Consider the following 15,981-nt stretch of genomic DNA (forward strand, 5'->3'; position numbering starts at 1 on the left):
TACGGTCTGGAGAAGGGGGAATGCAGGAGTGGTTGTGGCCAGATGGGGGCTTAGCCCCAATTGGGGGTTTGTTGGCCAGGCTTCATTTTTTAAATAAAATACTATGTTAAACACACACAGTTTCTGCATTGTCTTTATTTATGAGAATGGCAGGGAACCTGCCTTGAGTCAGGGGTCACTGGCCCATAGAAAAGTCATTCGGGAGCAGGGGACACAGTACTGGGGAGGGGTGCCAGAAGGACAGGTTTCTGCAGCAGGGGACAGGGTGCTGGGGGGGGACAGGTGTTTCTGCAGGGGGAAACGGGGACAGGTTTCTGTAGTGGGGAAGGCAGGGGGACAAGTTTCTGCAGTAGGGGACAGGATGCCAGAGGGAACTGGTTTCTGCGGGGGGGGGGGGAGGGTGCCGGGGGGCAGATTTCTGCAGAGGGGGGGCAGGTTTCTGCAGTGGGGTGGGGGGGCAAGGGAGAGGGAACAGGGGAGCAGGAGGGTGGGAGGCAGGTTTGGGGCAGGGGAGAGGGAACAAGATTGGGGGCAGGGTGTTCCCTACACCAGCCACGGCGGGAAGCCTCCAACCCGCGCTCCCTCCGGGCTGAGCGCAGGGCAGCTGGGCTGGAGCGAAGAGTGTTTATGAGATATTGATATTAAGGATGATAATTGAGGAAGCTATCTTTGTAATGGGTAAGGTAGTTAGAATCTTTAAGGCCCATTCATAAAGTGTCAAATTTAAGCATGAATGACAGTTCTGAGGCTTCCCTTTGTAGTCTGGTGTTAAAGTCTCTTTGAGGTAATATACATGTAGTAAGGTTGTTGAGACAATGCCCAGTCTGGTTGAAATGACAAACTGTTTTTTCTTTGTGAAACTGTCTGTCTGATGTCTGATTTGTGGGCATTAATTCTTTGGAGAAGTGTCTGAGAAGTTTGTCCAATGTACATAGCAGACGGACACTGTTGGCACATGATGGCATAAATTATATTTCTGGATGAACAGGAATGTGTGTTCTTGATCTTGTAACTGATGTGGTTAGGTCCCATGATGGTGTCAGCAGAGTAAATATGTGGACAAAGCTGGCAACGGGGTTTGTTTCAAGGGAAAGTTCCAGGGTTGGTATTGTGTGATATGTCCTGTGGTTGTTGGTAAGAATCATCCTGAGGTTAGGTGGTTGTCTATAGGAGACTATGGGTCTGTCTCCCAGAGCCTCCCGGAGTGTAGAATCCTGTTCCAGTATAGGTTGTAGGTTATTGATAATGCGTTGGACGGGTTTAAGTTGGGGGCTGTAGGTGATGACAAGTGGTGTTCTATTGTTGGTTTTCTTGGGTCTGTCTTGAAGTAGCTGGTTTCTGGGTATTCATTTGGCTCTTTCAATTTGTTTTTTTATTTCCCCAGGTGTGTAATTGAGGTTTACAAAGGCTTGGTAGAGATCCTGAAGTTTCTGGTCTCTGTCAGTGGGATTAGAGCAGATGCGGTTGCGTCTAAGGGCTTGGCTATTATCCTCGTGGCCACTGGATGTCACCATTACTCTGAACACAAGAAATTGATGCTTATACTAGTTGGTAACTGGCAGTGTTTTTCACACACATTCACTTTCAAAGTGAGGTATAGGAAATGCACAGAACAATCCTGTTACAGTGATACCTGAACTAAGGGCGCTTTCTCTAACAGACAGATCCATAGCAGTACTCACTTGAGGATTGAGGAGAGAGTGTCCCCTACATACCAAAATATCAAGTGCCCTATAAATGTCTACTTCAATCCACTGCAGGACTGCTATGTCACTTTTCTTACATGGTTTCATTTCTGGATGACATGCCTCAACTGTCCCCTTTTTCAGCCTTGTTTTAAATTATCATTTAAACACCGCCTAAGGATAATGCTGACTCAGTTTGCCTTTAAGTGAAAGACCTTATTAGACAACACAGTTTTGGGTGTTCCCTGAAAACTGATGTCAGACCCCACAGATGGTCAGGAGGGTCTAACCTCTGGGGAGCCTAAGCCATTGCTGTTTTGCAGTGTCCAACACTACGATTTTTAGTGCACTAAGTCATGTGGGCGTGGCACATGTCAGTCTGTCCAACCTGAAAGGCATGCTCCCAGCTGTTGTGAAGACATACCTACTGAAGTCTGTATCAAAACTCTCATTAACTTCAGTGGGGCTATGATTTTACTACCCTCCAGCTTTTACGTGCTGTTCCTGTTGAAGTCAATGGGAGTTTCACATATGTAAAGGCTGTGGAACTAGGAATAACTGTGGAATACTGGCAGTCCCCGGGTTACGTACAAGATAGGGACTGTAGGTTTGTTCTTAAGTTGAATTTGTATGCAAGTCGGAACTGGTACATATTGTAGGGGAAACTCTAGCCAAAGCTAGACTCAGCTTTCTCCAGAGCTCAGTTTTATTCTCCCACACCTCACTTCCCTCAGTCCTTTATTCTCAAGCTGAGGTGTCTGCTGAGAAAAGCCGCTCCGCGTCTGCCTGGTCTGCTGGGGGGGCGGGGCGCTAGCTTCGCGTCTTCCTGGTCTGCTGGGGGGAAGTAGCTAGTGCGGGGTTGCCTCACCCCGTTTGTAAGTAGGGATTCGATGTAAGTCGGATCCATGTAACCCGGGGACTGCCTGTACCTGCACACATTTTGTTATGAATTTTTTTCTTTAGAATCTATTAAGTGTCAAACATATTACTGTGTGGAGTTCTGTGGCACCTTAAAGACTTACAGATTTATTGGAGCATAAGCTTTTGTAGGTGAAAACCTACTTCCTCAGATGCATTTTGAGGTGCCTCCTTATTTGCATGCACCTGGTGAGGTGGGTTTTATCCACAAAAGGTTATACCCAAATACATCCGTTAGTTTTTAAGGTGCCACAGGACTCCTCTTTGTTTTTGCAGATACAGACTAACATAGCAGCCCCTCTGATACCTATTACTCTGTGCTCTTTTTGAGTGTTCTATATTTTTCTAAGGTGCTCAATCACCATTTACCTAAAGTAACATCTTGCAGCATAAAGCCTCTTAAACATTATGCTCAAAGTACTGTTCTTTGAGCAAGTTGCCTCTCGAGCAGGTACAAGACATTTGCAAGACTATTTTAGTTTAAATACATCCATACTCCAGTAGGTTCACATTATGACTTCTGTCTATCATGTGAAGGATGCCTATAAAATGGTCACCTTGGTTTAGTTTTTTCCCTTTAATTTGAATGTGAAGTATTTCACACAGCATTTGAAATGTGGACTGGCAGGCTGCAGGCTGCTGGCAGCAAGCTGCCAGTGGGACCATGAGCCTAGATCCCCACAGCTGAGAAGCGGGGCTACCTGGTAGGGTTGGGAGCCTGGCATGCCGCAGCAGGGCTGCTTAGCTAGGCTTCTCAGTGTGCCCCAGCTGTGCTGCCCAGAGGGGCGAGAATCCTGGCACGCCACAGCAGAGTAGTCTGGAAGAGCCAGAAGTGGTGCATCACAGCGGAGCTGCTCAGGTAGGCTGCCCGGTGTACCCCAGCACGCCTGCCACCGATCTAACATTGAGGGGGACCAGTAGCAGGGGGACCAGATATAACCTCCCCTGGTTGGGCAAAATCCCTCATCCAAGACCGGTCAGATCCCAAGGATGCCAGACCAGGGAGCCCCAACCTATACAAGATCTACAATCATCTTATAAACCAAACAAAGAAGACCCGATTAATAGCGTCTTGATGAAACCTACAAACCTCACCAGCATCATATCCCTTGTAGCTGGTTTGTGCTAAATGATGAAAACCTAAATCCTTTCTTCAGTTCATCCAAGAGCAATTGGCCTTGTTTACTCTCATAATTGTTTTAAAAAACTGACATCTATGTATTTTTGCATATTGGATTGTTGGTTTCTGTTAGAGATGGTTAAAAATTATATTTGTTACCTATTTAGTTCCTTTTTCTATTCATGAATTCTTAACAGCTGGACCCTGACTACTTTGAACATCTTTGTTGTTCATAAGCTTTCACTAAACAGTTTGAAAAGATAACCTTAAGCTATAACATCATATATTATTCTATCTGCTCTTCATTTGTGTGCATGGTTGGTCAGATACATCAGATGACATTTTCTGTTTCCTGATTAGATGTTTAGAACTTTTAAAATAAGGAAATAATAGATAACAAATAACAGACATCTAGTGTGAGCTTTCAGATCAGTAAACCTTGATACGAAAATATATAAAAGTTCCAAGAATTTTAATGAAGTCCTAGGTTGTCTGTTTAATGAAGTCCTAGGCTATACTTCTTATAATGAATAAGACTCTTACACAAAAGAATGAATAGAATAACAGCTTGGATTTGCCAGTCAAATATTTCCATATACAGCCGGTCCCCTAGTTGCAAACGGTCGACTTACGACCGTTTGCAGTTACGACCAAAAGTGTTGTAAATGGCGGACCCCGAGTTACGAACGCGATCCGCAGTTACAAACCGCGCGGTCGCATGTAACTCAATGGGGTCCGACTTATGAACAAACCAAGTTACGACCAATTGCTTGGTCCGTAACCGGTTCGTAAGTCGGAGACAGGCTGTACCAGTAATTATGTACTATGTAGGCTTAATCCAAAGCCTTTTCAAATGAATAGGAGAGTTAGTTACCAACCTCCTCTGTGATAACTAACTGTCCTTTGGAAATGACAGAGGACATTGAAAATGTGAAGGTGCAATACTTGTAACTAATGTAGATATAACAGACTCTCTCCCTCCTACAACCTTTTCACTCCATTGGATTTATATTCTCTGGGTTCTATGGGATGAGAAATGCTGGGGAAAGAATGGCTCCAAGTTAGTACAGCAGAGATAGGGACTGAGTCTTCACCTCAGAATAAAATAAAATAAAAAAAACAGGATGCTTGTGCAGCCAGGATTTTTCTGATCTCTGCTCATTTTAGGAAGATAATGTCATAACCGCTTCACTCCAATATTCATATTGGGCTGTGTGATTTTTTTTTTTTTTTTTTTTTGCTGGCAGACAGATTACCATAGTTCAGACATGTATGTATTTTTCCTTGCACGTTGCCTTGAGCATCCTAGTGCAAAGATTATTTACAAGGAAGTATAGAGTCTCTTTCAATAGGTTCTGCACTGCTTTAGCCACCAGCCCAATATCAATGCTGTTTCTGTTGTCCTTGCTGACTAGGATGAGGAACTGATGTTTCTTCTGTATTGATGATACTATTACAACATCTTGATAAAAGGATTTTTAGCTGTTTCTACATCTTATCTTGGAATACAGACATCGCTGTTGTACACTAAGGTTGCGTACAGACTGGCAAGATTTTGCGCAAAAGCATTTGCTTTTGCACAAAATCTTGCTGCCTGTCTACACTGGCAGTGAGTGTTTGCGCAAGAATGCTGACTTTGTACTGTACAAAATCAGTGGTTCTTGCACAAATACTCCGACGCTCCCACTCAGGGATAAGCCCTCTTGCGCAAGTATTCTTGCGCAAGAGGGCCAGTGTAGACAGCTAAGTTAATGTCTTGTGCAAGAAAGCCCGATAGCTAAAATGGCCATCGGAGCTTTCTTGCACAAGAGAGCGTCTACACTGGCACGGATGCTTTTGTGCAAAAGATGTCTTTTGTGCAAAAGCATCCGTTCCAGTGTAGACAGTCTCTTGCGCAAATACTTTTAATGGAAAAACTTTTCTGTTAAAAGTATTTGCGCAAAATCTTGCCAGTCTGGACATAGCCTAAGTATTTTAGCAAGGGATGTATTAAAACAAATGCAAAGTACATTGTGATAGCAGATGGTTGAGATTAAATACAGATAATTTTGGATTCTGACATGGTTTTTATTGCCTTTGCCTCTGAAGCTAGCTAGAGGATGGTATCGAATCTGTATAGACTAGATGGTGTCCTCTTTGAGTATAATATTTTAAAAAAGATTAAGTCTCTGGAACTCAAGGTAAACAGTCACATTGCAGGTTTGCTACAACACCTGCTGTGTCAGCATCCACCAATTATTCTAAGCCCTCTGTCCCCTTTAATTTTGGATAAACATCAGTTTGAATTTCAAGGCTCTCATTCTGATCTCTCTTACACTATACAAAGGCAAATAATAAAGTCTGCTATATCTCAGTGAAAATCAGTGCAGGTATCTGGTGTCAAACCATTTTGAGACCAGAATTGGGCGCACAACATAAATTAAGAACATAAGAATGGCCATACTGGGTCAGACCAAAGGTCCATCTAGCCCCGTATGCCAACAGTGGCCAATACCAGATGCCCCAGACGGAGGGAACACAACAGGTAATCCTCACATGATCCCTCTCCTGTGACCCATTTCCAGACAAACAGAGGCCAGAACACCATTCCTACCCAACTTGGCTAATAGCCATTGATGGACTTAACCTCCATGAATTTTTTTTTTTTTTTTTTTTTTAAAAACCTTGTTCAAGTCCTAGTCTTCACCACATCCTCTGGCCAGGAGTTCCACACGTTGACTGTGCGCTGAGTGAAGAAAAACTTCCTTGGTTTGTTTTAAACCTGCTGCCTATTAATTTCATTTGGTAACCCCTAGTTCTTATATTGTGGGAATATGTAAATAACTTTTCCTTATTCACTGTCCATACCACTCATGATTTTATAGACCTCTATCATATTCCTCGTTAGTCTCCTCTTTTCTAAGCGGAAAAGTCCAAGTCTTTTTAATCTCTCTTCATTTGAGACCCATTGCAAACCCCTAATCATTTTTGTTACCTCTTTCTGATTACCACTGTACACTTTTTTTAAAATAATCTGCTTCTTTATATCATTCTGGTTGCAGTGTCATAAAGTGCTAATTAGACCAACATCATACATCAGCCTTCTGTAACCTGAAGCCATTTTTTCTTCAGGAAGCCATAGCAACTGCAAATGTCAACTTATGCTGGCCCACAAGAATGTAATTGTGTTATCTTCAGTAACATGGGAGATATAATATTGCCACTGGCTCCAAAATTAAATAATTTTGAGCAATCTTGGTTTTTTACATGTGCAACTTCTAATATGTTCTTTTGAGAATGAGTATATTTTATATAGAAAAGAATGTTTCAAATCTGTCACTTCTTAACACACTGCCTGTCAGATCTTTTTATCTTCTAGTTTCTGTGATTCTGTCATTAGATCATCCAGTTCCTGTCAGTATTATTCCATGTGGAATATTTGGTAGTGTGGTTTTTTTTTTTTTTGTTTTTTTTTTTTAAGTCCAAGCTTATACTACTTCTCTTGGGGGACTTATCCGAGATATAATATTGGTACATCCCAGTCTCAGAAGGATTTCTCAACTGTTTTCCCTCTCTCTTTATTTTGTCCAATTGAGCCTAAATATAGCCTATGAATAAACTTTTCCTATTGTTGAGATAGGCATGATATGTGTGAATTGTGTTACATATTAGCTGCACTTCTCTTTTGTGTGTGCGTGTGAGACAGAGAGAGAATATACATGCACAATCTCCGTACATATTTATAGGGAAGGATATTAGAACTTTCTGTAACTAAGGCTGCCTGACAGTTCACATTATAGGGTCCTATTTTCAGTTACTCATAAAGTTGGCAAAGATTAATCATTTGCTCTGAAATTTCGTATGCCATGCATCGGCCTCGAGTTTTTTTTGCAAAAAAAAAAAAAAAAAAAAAATTCAGGTGTTTTAGAGAACAAGGCTGGGGGAAAATGCATTGTTTTGCCCACATAAAATTCTGATAATTTTTTTTTTAATTCCTGAGCAGCTCTTGACCCCATACTTGGAAGCAGGGGCTTAAAATTTAGCACATGGTTGGCTTTTGTGTCAGGGGTGTGATTTGTGCCATTCAAATTTGACCAAGTTATAAGCCTTAAAAAAATCATAGATTGAATACACTCAGGAGAGACATCTTTGATTTTAGCATTAGAATCCATCCTCCCTGAGCATCTTGGCAATAGTTATGCAGGCATTCTAGTGCTAACTGCCACAGAAAAGCCCAAGAGGAAATTAATTATGATAATTCTCTCTTCAGAGCAGAGGCTGCATAGTAAATATGGTTTGGAGCTGCACACTGAACAATGAGGGAAAAACAAAATATTGAATAGCTGCTCATTAAGTGAACCCTGTTCATCACATGCCCTGGATGAGGAAGGGGTCTTTTGAAAAAAATAGTGTGTGATTGTGTAGTAATAACTGCACCATAATGCATTCATACCAAAGTGATAATTCAGATTGCATATGCAACCTTAATTTTTCTATTTTCTAACCTCTGAGTGTTTGACTTACCCCCTTTTAATAATACTCTTTTAATTTAATATATGTGTATACTATATAATTTTACTAAGCTGGAAAATCAAGTAGTATATGGTGGTATTAAAATATTTTTTAAAAGTTTATAACTAAATCAGAAGGGACAGCTTAGTGGCCTAAGTGTAGCACACTCACTAAGCAAATCTGGTGTAAATAGATTTACACATGCAGCTCAAGAGCCAGTGCTTTTGCTGGAGGTGGTCCTGGTTCAGCATTCCAGCACATGTTTGGCAGGAAAAATAATTAGCTGATGTCATTGTGCACAGAGTTTGTAATTCTTGTAACTGATCACTTCTGCCTAATGATACAGTATTTTATTTTTCATTTGTGTCTGTGTTTGTCATGAAGCTGTTAATTATAACATCTAAAATTTCTAGTTACGTCAACATTGCTTTGCAGTCATGGACTTTCCTGCTCTCTCTCTCTCACTATTCTGTGCTGCATTGAAATCACTGGGGGGAACAGCGCAGATGAGAGAGAAATATAAGTTGGTGAGGATTTTTTTAATTTAGAAGGGTGGGGTTTTTTTTTTTTTTTTTTTACCCTTTTCTAGTAAGCAGTGTCAAACACAAAATCCATGCATATCTCATCTACAGCTCCAGATAGAGGCTTTGGTGAAATCAATAAAATTAGCTCTAATTTGCTTCCATGGTGCCACCTGAACTCCAGTACAGAGTTAATTTATTAAATAGACTTGAGTACATTATTCCTTAGCTGGTCAGCTATGTGTTTACCCATCTCTCTCTTTTTTTAAATAAATCTCTTGTTGAACTTATATACTTTAAGGAAACCTACTTGTTCTTTATGCTTTGGATATACAGTACCGGAGAATCTCTTCTTTCAGCAGTGTACATGAAGTTTATATGAGTCTTTCTCATTCACGGTTAAAATCTGAGTTACATGTGCCTACCCTTGTGCATAGATGGAATAGACTCCAAGGAATTCAAATATGAAGTGTGTGTGCATGTTTGCACTTGCCAGCTGGTTTGGTCCATTCTTTTTTGTCACCTGTGTAAATGAGGAGTAACCCCATTTTGGGAAATGGAATTAGATCTGCAAAAAGCAGGAGTAGGTAAGAGCAGCATTGGATCTGGGTTTCTAGTAGGGATGTTAAATTTGGATTAATTGGTAATCGAATAGTTGATGCAGTTTGCAAAGGGTGTGTCTGCCTTTGAAGTGTAGCAACAGACCCAGGGCTGTTGCTACATTTCAAAGGCGAAAGTGCTGCGGGGAGCACAGGGCCAGTAGCACTCAACCAGTCTCCCGCTGGCCCCGTGCTCCCCACGGCGTTTCAAAGTGGCAGCACTGCATGGAGCCCAGGATCTCACTCTGGGCTCCACACAGCACTTCTGCTTTTAACCCCTCCTTCCTCTCCCCACCCCTTGCTGCCTCTTTCTGATAGAGGCAGCAAGGGGAGGGAAGAGAAGTGACTAGTCGATCACATCCCTACTTTCAAATTGATATATTGTTTTTTTTTTAATCTCAGCATACTAACTTTGCTGTGGCTATGTTGTGTTTTGCAGCTGTTGTTGAAACAGTAGGAGCAAGTGAAAAATGTTGTTAGTTTGTTTTTCTTCCTTTAAAAAAGAAGAGTAATGCTTCCTTCTGTATTTCAGCAACTGGCAGCAGTCTTTGCCAAGGCCTCCATGAGAAAATGTTGCCAGTATAATAACGTTGGATAGGGATATGATTCTTTATGACTTTCTTATACTGGCACAAATTCCATGTTGGAAAAAGAATCCTTTTGTCAGTAGGACATAGTTCATTCGGGGAACTTGTATAAACTATACTGGTAAACAAATTATTTTTCTGATATAAACTAAGGACGTTAAGGACTAGTCAACTATCCGATAAGCAAATGCTTATGAGACAGAGGCAGCAAAGAAGGGGGAGGGGGAAGGGGGGTTATTTGAAAGTAGCGGCACCTCACAGCTGATCCCTGGCTCAGCAGTGTAGCACTGCCCCTTTGAAATGCCGAGATGGCGTTCAAAAGGGTAGTGCCTCATAGCTGATCCCCGGCTCCCAAGGCGGCATTTCAAAATGGCAGCAGCCGTGTGGAGCCTAGGGTCAGCTGGGGACTCTGAGTCATCTGCTCACCCCAGGCTCCATGAGGACGCTTCCACTTTGAAATGCACAAGAACCCCCACTGGGAACTCTTGTACGTTTCAAAGCTGGCATGCCCACTTGCAACCCAGAGTCAGAGGGACTTCCCACTGGCCCTGGGCTGCATGCAGAGGTCCACGTTCCGCGGGGGCCTCTTGTACATTTCAGAGGAGGAATGCAGATTGCCTATCGAGTAGTCGATGGACATTCCGTCAGCTACTCAACTAGTAAATTAACTGATATTTAACATCCTTAGTATAAACTGCAACTATCCTAGGGCTGCTTGCTAGTAAACCTATACTAGCAAAACCATTTTAGTATAGACTACGCTTTTGTGACAGGTGAAAACTGTTCTGCATCAAGTGGGATCTTAATTGGACTCTCTTTAGTCATAGACTGTATTTTGTATCAAAATACCAAAATAACTTTAGCTCCCTTTTAGACTTAATATTCTTTAATTCTTCTAAAAAATGACCATGATATTAGAAGTAAGAGAGAATTGTTTTTTTAAAAGCTTTTCCATATGTACCTTTTGTATTATGCTGGCTGCCATTTCTTATACTTTTCTATGGTGCTTCCTATGCCCTGAAATATGTTGCACAGCTGGCTACTTTACAATTTTCTGTATCATTGAAGGCACAATAACCTGTCCCAAAAATAAGCTACATTGCTTCTCAAAGCCTCATTGTTTGATCTGCTTTTAAGACTGCATTTTCTTAAGACTTTGTACTTCAGACTCAAAGGCTGTTTACTAAATGTAGAGTGTATCGTTAGTTACCAAAGAAAGCTATATAGAAGCGTTCATAGGGAGCCACAGCCTGCAGGTAAAGGCTAAGGACAACATGATCTTGTGAGAGATGATGGATGAATCACTGATAAATGTTAGTATGATAACATGAGGAGCAGTCAGTCAGTCTATTTTGAGTCCTTCAATAATGTGTATTATTCATATATATAGAGAGAGAGATAGGATGTATGTGTGTCTGTCTGTCTATCTATAAAGATATATAATCTTGCCATTGAAATTCTTATGACAGTAGTCAAAGGTATTTCTCTGTGAAGGAATTATTCTGATATTGCTTTATAACCCAGGATTAATAAAATATTAGGCTGTGTCTACACTACATGCCTCTGTCGGCAGAGGCATGTAGATTAGGGTTGTAGGCAAAGGCAAATGAAGCCGCGATTTAAATGATCGCGGCTTCATTTACATTTACATGGCTGCCGCGCTGAGCCGACAAACAGCTGATCAGCTGTTTGTCGGCTCGCCACTAGTCTGGACGTTCCCCCTGTCGACATCAAAGCCCTTTGTCGGCAGCCCCGTTATTCCTCGTGGAATGAGGTTTACCGGGGCTGCCGACAAAGGGCTTTGATGTCGACAGGGGGAACGTCCAGACTAGCGGCGAGCCGACAAACAGCTGATCAGCTGTTTGTCAGTTCAGCGCGGCAGCCATGTAAATGTAAATGAAGCCGCGATCATTTAAATCGCGGCTTCATTTACCTTTGCTGAATAAACAAATCTACATGCCTCTGCCGACAGAGGCATGTAGTGTAGACGTACCCTTAGGTTCCAATCCTGCGGTAGAACCTGCATGGATGGATTCTTGACCCCCTCATCAAGCCTCATTTAAGTCAAGCCTCTGCAAAGAATTCTATCTACATAGATACATAGTAATTAAATGTGAATGTTACACTTTCAGATCAGAGTACTGTTTTAAATTGGAGCATTTTATTAAAGCTTTTTGTCAGAATCCAACACACACATGCAAGCAGGGTTGCATAAAACCAAGTGTTGGAGCATCTTTATTGAACCCCAGTCTCTTCTGAGACCACACTTTGCTCCTTATAGTGAGGTCCCTTTGATCTCTTCAGCACAATTTCAGACCTTAAAGGAACTGTGGGCTGGAAAATATAACCCTAGCATTCTCTCCACACCTTATGTCAGAAAATGTTACATTTACACTTATATAGAAAGCTTCTCTGTGTTACACAAAGAACCTTCATAGCCTCTCTCTACCCATATTTAATTTTAGAGTGATCAGCTTAAACTAAGACTCTAATTCATCAAATTGCTTGCACATGTACCTGCCTTTAAGCACATGAGTAATAGATCCATTGACTACAGTAGGATTATCAGGATCATTGACTACAGAAGCAGAGCCTAAGTGACTGTATTATAGCACACACAAATCCCCGATCATTAGCAAGACCTTAAAATCTTATGTCACTTCGAATAGTAAGTAAAATGAGTCAAATAATAGTGGGTAATCTTGAAGATTTAACAAAAGTGTTTTATGCTAGGCTTAAAAATAAGCTTCCAGTAGACAATATAGAGTGAGATCTTGTGTGTGCCTCTAACAAAGCACAGACCTCACAGCGTGGAGTGATAAGTAGGGACTAAGGTGGTTTTAAGCTGCTTTTTTGTGACCTGATCATTAAGCACATCAACTTTCAGCCTATGCTTCAGTGCTTTCTTGATCAGGAATGGATTTAAACATGTACTTGGGTGCTTTTCTGAACAGAGTGCTCAAATTTATATAGCTGTGTCAACATCTCATTATGGGAGATCTTGCTGCTATTAACTGGTGCCCAACTCCACCCTTTCCAGATGTGAGAGACCTGGATGGGGTAACAGTTATTAGCAGAGAACAATTCCCTTTGAGGCACACCCTTAGGAGCTGCCTTTTTATTTATCTAGCAGGGATGAATGTGATCTACCGCTCTGTGGCATATAAGGGGCAGAGGATGCAGTATTTCTTAAGCCATTTTTTTGTCATACAGCTAAGCATTTCGACCTAATTACTGTGCAAGCTGTGAGCTCCTGAACTGGAACTCAGAAGCCACCTCATACAAGAACTAAAGAAACATTGATGCATGACCTGACAATGCTGTCATCCTGCCAGGGGCCTGCAGAATAGGGCATGTTGCTGTAGGATTTTAAATCCAGAACCATATGTATTAAATGTTTTTTTTTTTTTTCAGCATTGGAATTATACAACAGGATTTTGTAAAACCTGCTTTGGAAGGCTGTAGGGGTAAAACCAGCAGTAGGAAGACTTGCATAGCAGCTCTGCAACCAGTCCTTTGATTACTGACTGTTTCATGGAGCCCCAAATATTAAGAAATTACCCCAGGTGTTTTACTTGGTTTCACATGGTCTATTTATAAATATAAGTGTTCCCACAGATGAGATGTGAACATGTTTATTAAGTTTAAGTTTAAAAAATATTAGACTCTAGCATGTTTATCTGGGTTGAGTTCATTTAATTTAATAACATATGACATTCTAGACATGAATCTCCACATTTGCAAATAAAAGCTCTGATTTTAAAAAAATTAAAAATTGAATATGTTGCAAGACTTAATTCTAAAATGTTTAGGAGTACTGTAGTTCATGACTGACCAGTCCTGTGTAACGTGCTCAAATTCTGGTCCCAGTGCAGTTTTCTTTAAGCTTAAAAAAATATTGTAAATGACTTGGCTCCATGTAGACAGTGCCCTGTATATGAAATACGACCAAACATTATGTTGGCACTGCCCGTATATCAGAGAGAATACTAACACTAATTTCTCTCTTGTTTATAGCAGAAGTACTGTTAATGCCTAGAAGTCCTTTAGTAAGCAGTGAGTCTAAAAAAATGTTTTCATCTTCCTTTCATACAGTAAAAATAACCACCCTCTCATTATTCCATACTTCTTGGGGAGGGCAAGGTTGAAATGAAGCATTTCAGTTCAAAATTACTTAGTTTAAAATATTGCATTTTTATTTCAAAAATATTTGAAATGGCAACACATTTTGTTCTACTCCCTTTTTTACTTATTGATCAGTTAAAATGTTTGGAAAAAATAGTTTTGGTTAGACTTGAAGTTAAAAATTATGGTATTGCCAGTAAATAAAAAAACAATTCACAAAGCTCTACTAGCAAGTAAAATGTCTAGGAATGTGTATGCTGCTGTTAATGTTGCATTTTGCATCCATTTTTCTATTGTAGTTTTGTAGAGCTAAACCCAAAGCTTGCTCAGTAGAAATTGAATTTAGTGAGTTTTGATTGAAGATTGTCAGTGTCTCCAAAGTCTTGGTATCCTTATGCTGGCAATTGTCTCCATAGAAACTGTTAACACTTTGGAAAGCTCAGGCTGGAGAAAAGACATCAGAGAGTCAGGACAATAGCAGGTGAAATAATGAATCTACAAAATAGAGTCTTTTACTTCAGCTGCTGTATCCAGTGCCTTAATGGATGGAGGCAGTAAGGAATAGCAATTGCATGAAAGTTTTGCTCAATCCCTTCATTATGGGACTAGAATAGGGGTGGGCAATAATTTTTTTTTGGGGGGGGGGGCTACTCCAAGATTTTGTAAAGTGGTCGAGGGCCACACTCTTCTATGTTATTAATGGAGGAGGTGTAGGGTCTTGGATTGAGGTTGGGTGCAGAAGGAAGCTTGGGGTAAGGGGTTGGGTGTAGGAGGGAGAGTGGGGTCTGGGAGGGAGTTTGGGTGAAGGAAGTGGTTGTGACCTAGGGCGGTGAACTGGAGTGCCAGGGTTTGGGATATGACCTAGGGCAGGAAGGGTCTGTGATCTGGGGCAGGGCATTGAGGTACAGGAGGGGTCAGGGGTTTGGGTTGGGACCTGTGGCAGGAGGGGGTTGTAACTTGGTAAATACCTACGAGTGGGGGCGAGGGGGTGTCCGTGCTGCTTGTGCTGCCTGTTTTCAAACAGGAGTTCTCATTGGCCAGAAATTGGCCAATGGGATTGTGCTGGGGGCAGGGTCAGCTCATGAAACCATTTCCACCCCTCCCCTCCAGGCTCACTGTTGTGAAAAAGAAACGGCCAGGTAGCTGCTTTTTTGAGCAGCATGCAGATAGTGAGGTAAGCAGGGAGCATGCCTGTGGCTGCCTGCTATATCTGCAGGATGGATCTAGTGGCTTGGCGGGCCAGATCCAGCCTATTGGCCTTATTTTTGCCCATGTCTGGAGTAGAGCATGCTCAGTACATATGGAAAATGTAGAGAATTTAGCTTCCAAACCAACAAATTGCATATGTTCAATAGAGAACAGAGGCTTCCAGAATACTTTGCCAGTGTTTGTGTTGACTCAACAAGAATTGTTTTTCTTGGGATCTAGAGAAGATCTAGAACAATTCCAGAATGGTTTAAGAAATTCACTGGGGTGAAGTTAGAGACCTGAGATATAAAAAGTTACAAAATACCAACCAACTAACCCACCTCAAGCAAGCAGACAAAGGAGACAATGAATGAATGTGCTGAGTAGGTATGAGGAACCTGGACTTGGGTAGCGTAAATAATGGGAGAAGTGAATGGAAACAGAATGTGGATTTTGAAGTAGTCTATGGCCTGACTCAAAGCCCTTGGAAATCAATAAAAAGTTTCACGAGTCCTTAATGATAAGAATTTTTCTGAACGCATCTGCAAGAAAAAAGTTACAGATTGTTCAATTTCCCTACTGAAAGTGCCAAAAATCTATAGTCCACTGGAGAAGACTGTAGACATGTCAGGTCTGTGTAAACTACAGAGTCGATGTGCATTGAAATGCATTGTTAGAAGATGAAAGCACCTTTATTGTTGCTTTAGATAAGGTTTGAGTCTAAAGTCTTTTTTTCCCCATTGTGTA

The 15,981-nt window shown here is 41.3% G+C and overlaps 1 protein-coding gene across 4 annotated transcripts in view; it reads left to right on the forward strand.

Annotated features, from left to right (window-relative positions):
* SLC2A9 (solute carrier family 2 member 9) overlaps nt 1-15,981 on the forward strand; it is a 182,865-nt gene that overhangs the window by 47,032 nt on the left and 119,852 nt on the right. The window lies entirely within an intron of this gene.

Source organism: Pelodiscus sinensis, chromosome 5 (genome assembly GCF_049634645.1).
Source record: "Pelodiscus sinensis isolate JC-2024 chromosome 5, ASM4963464v1, whole genome shotgun sequence".
NCBI classification, from domain to species: domain Eukaryota; kingdom Metazoa; phylum Chordata; order Testudines; family Trionychidae; genus Pelodiscus; species Pelodiscus sinensis.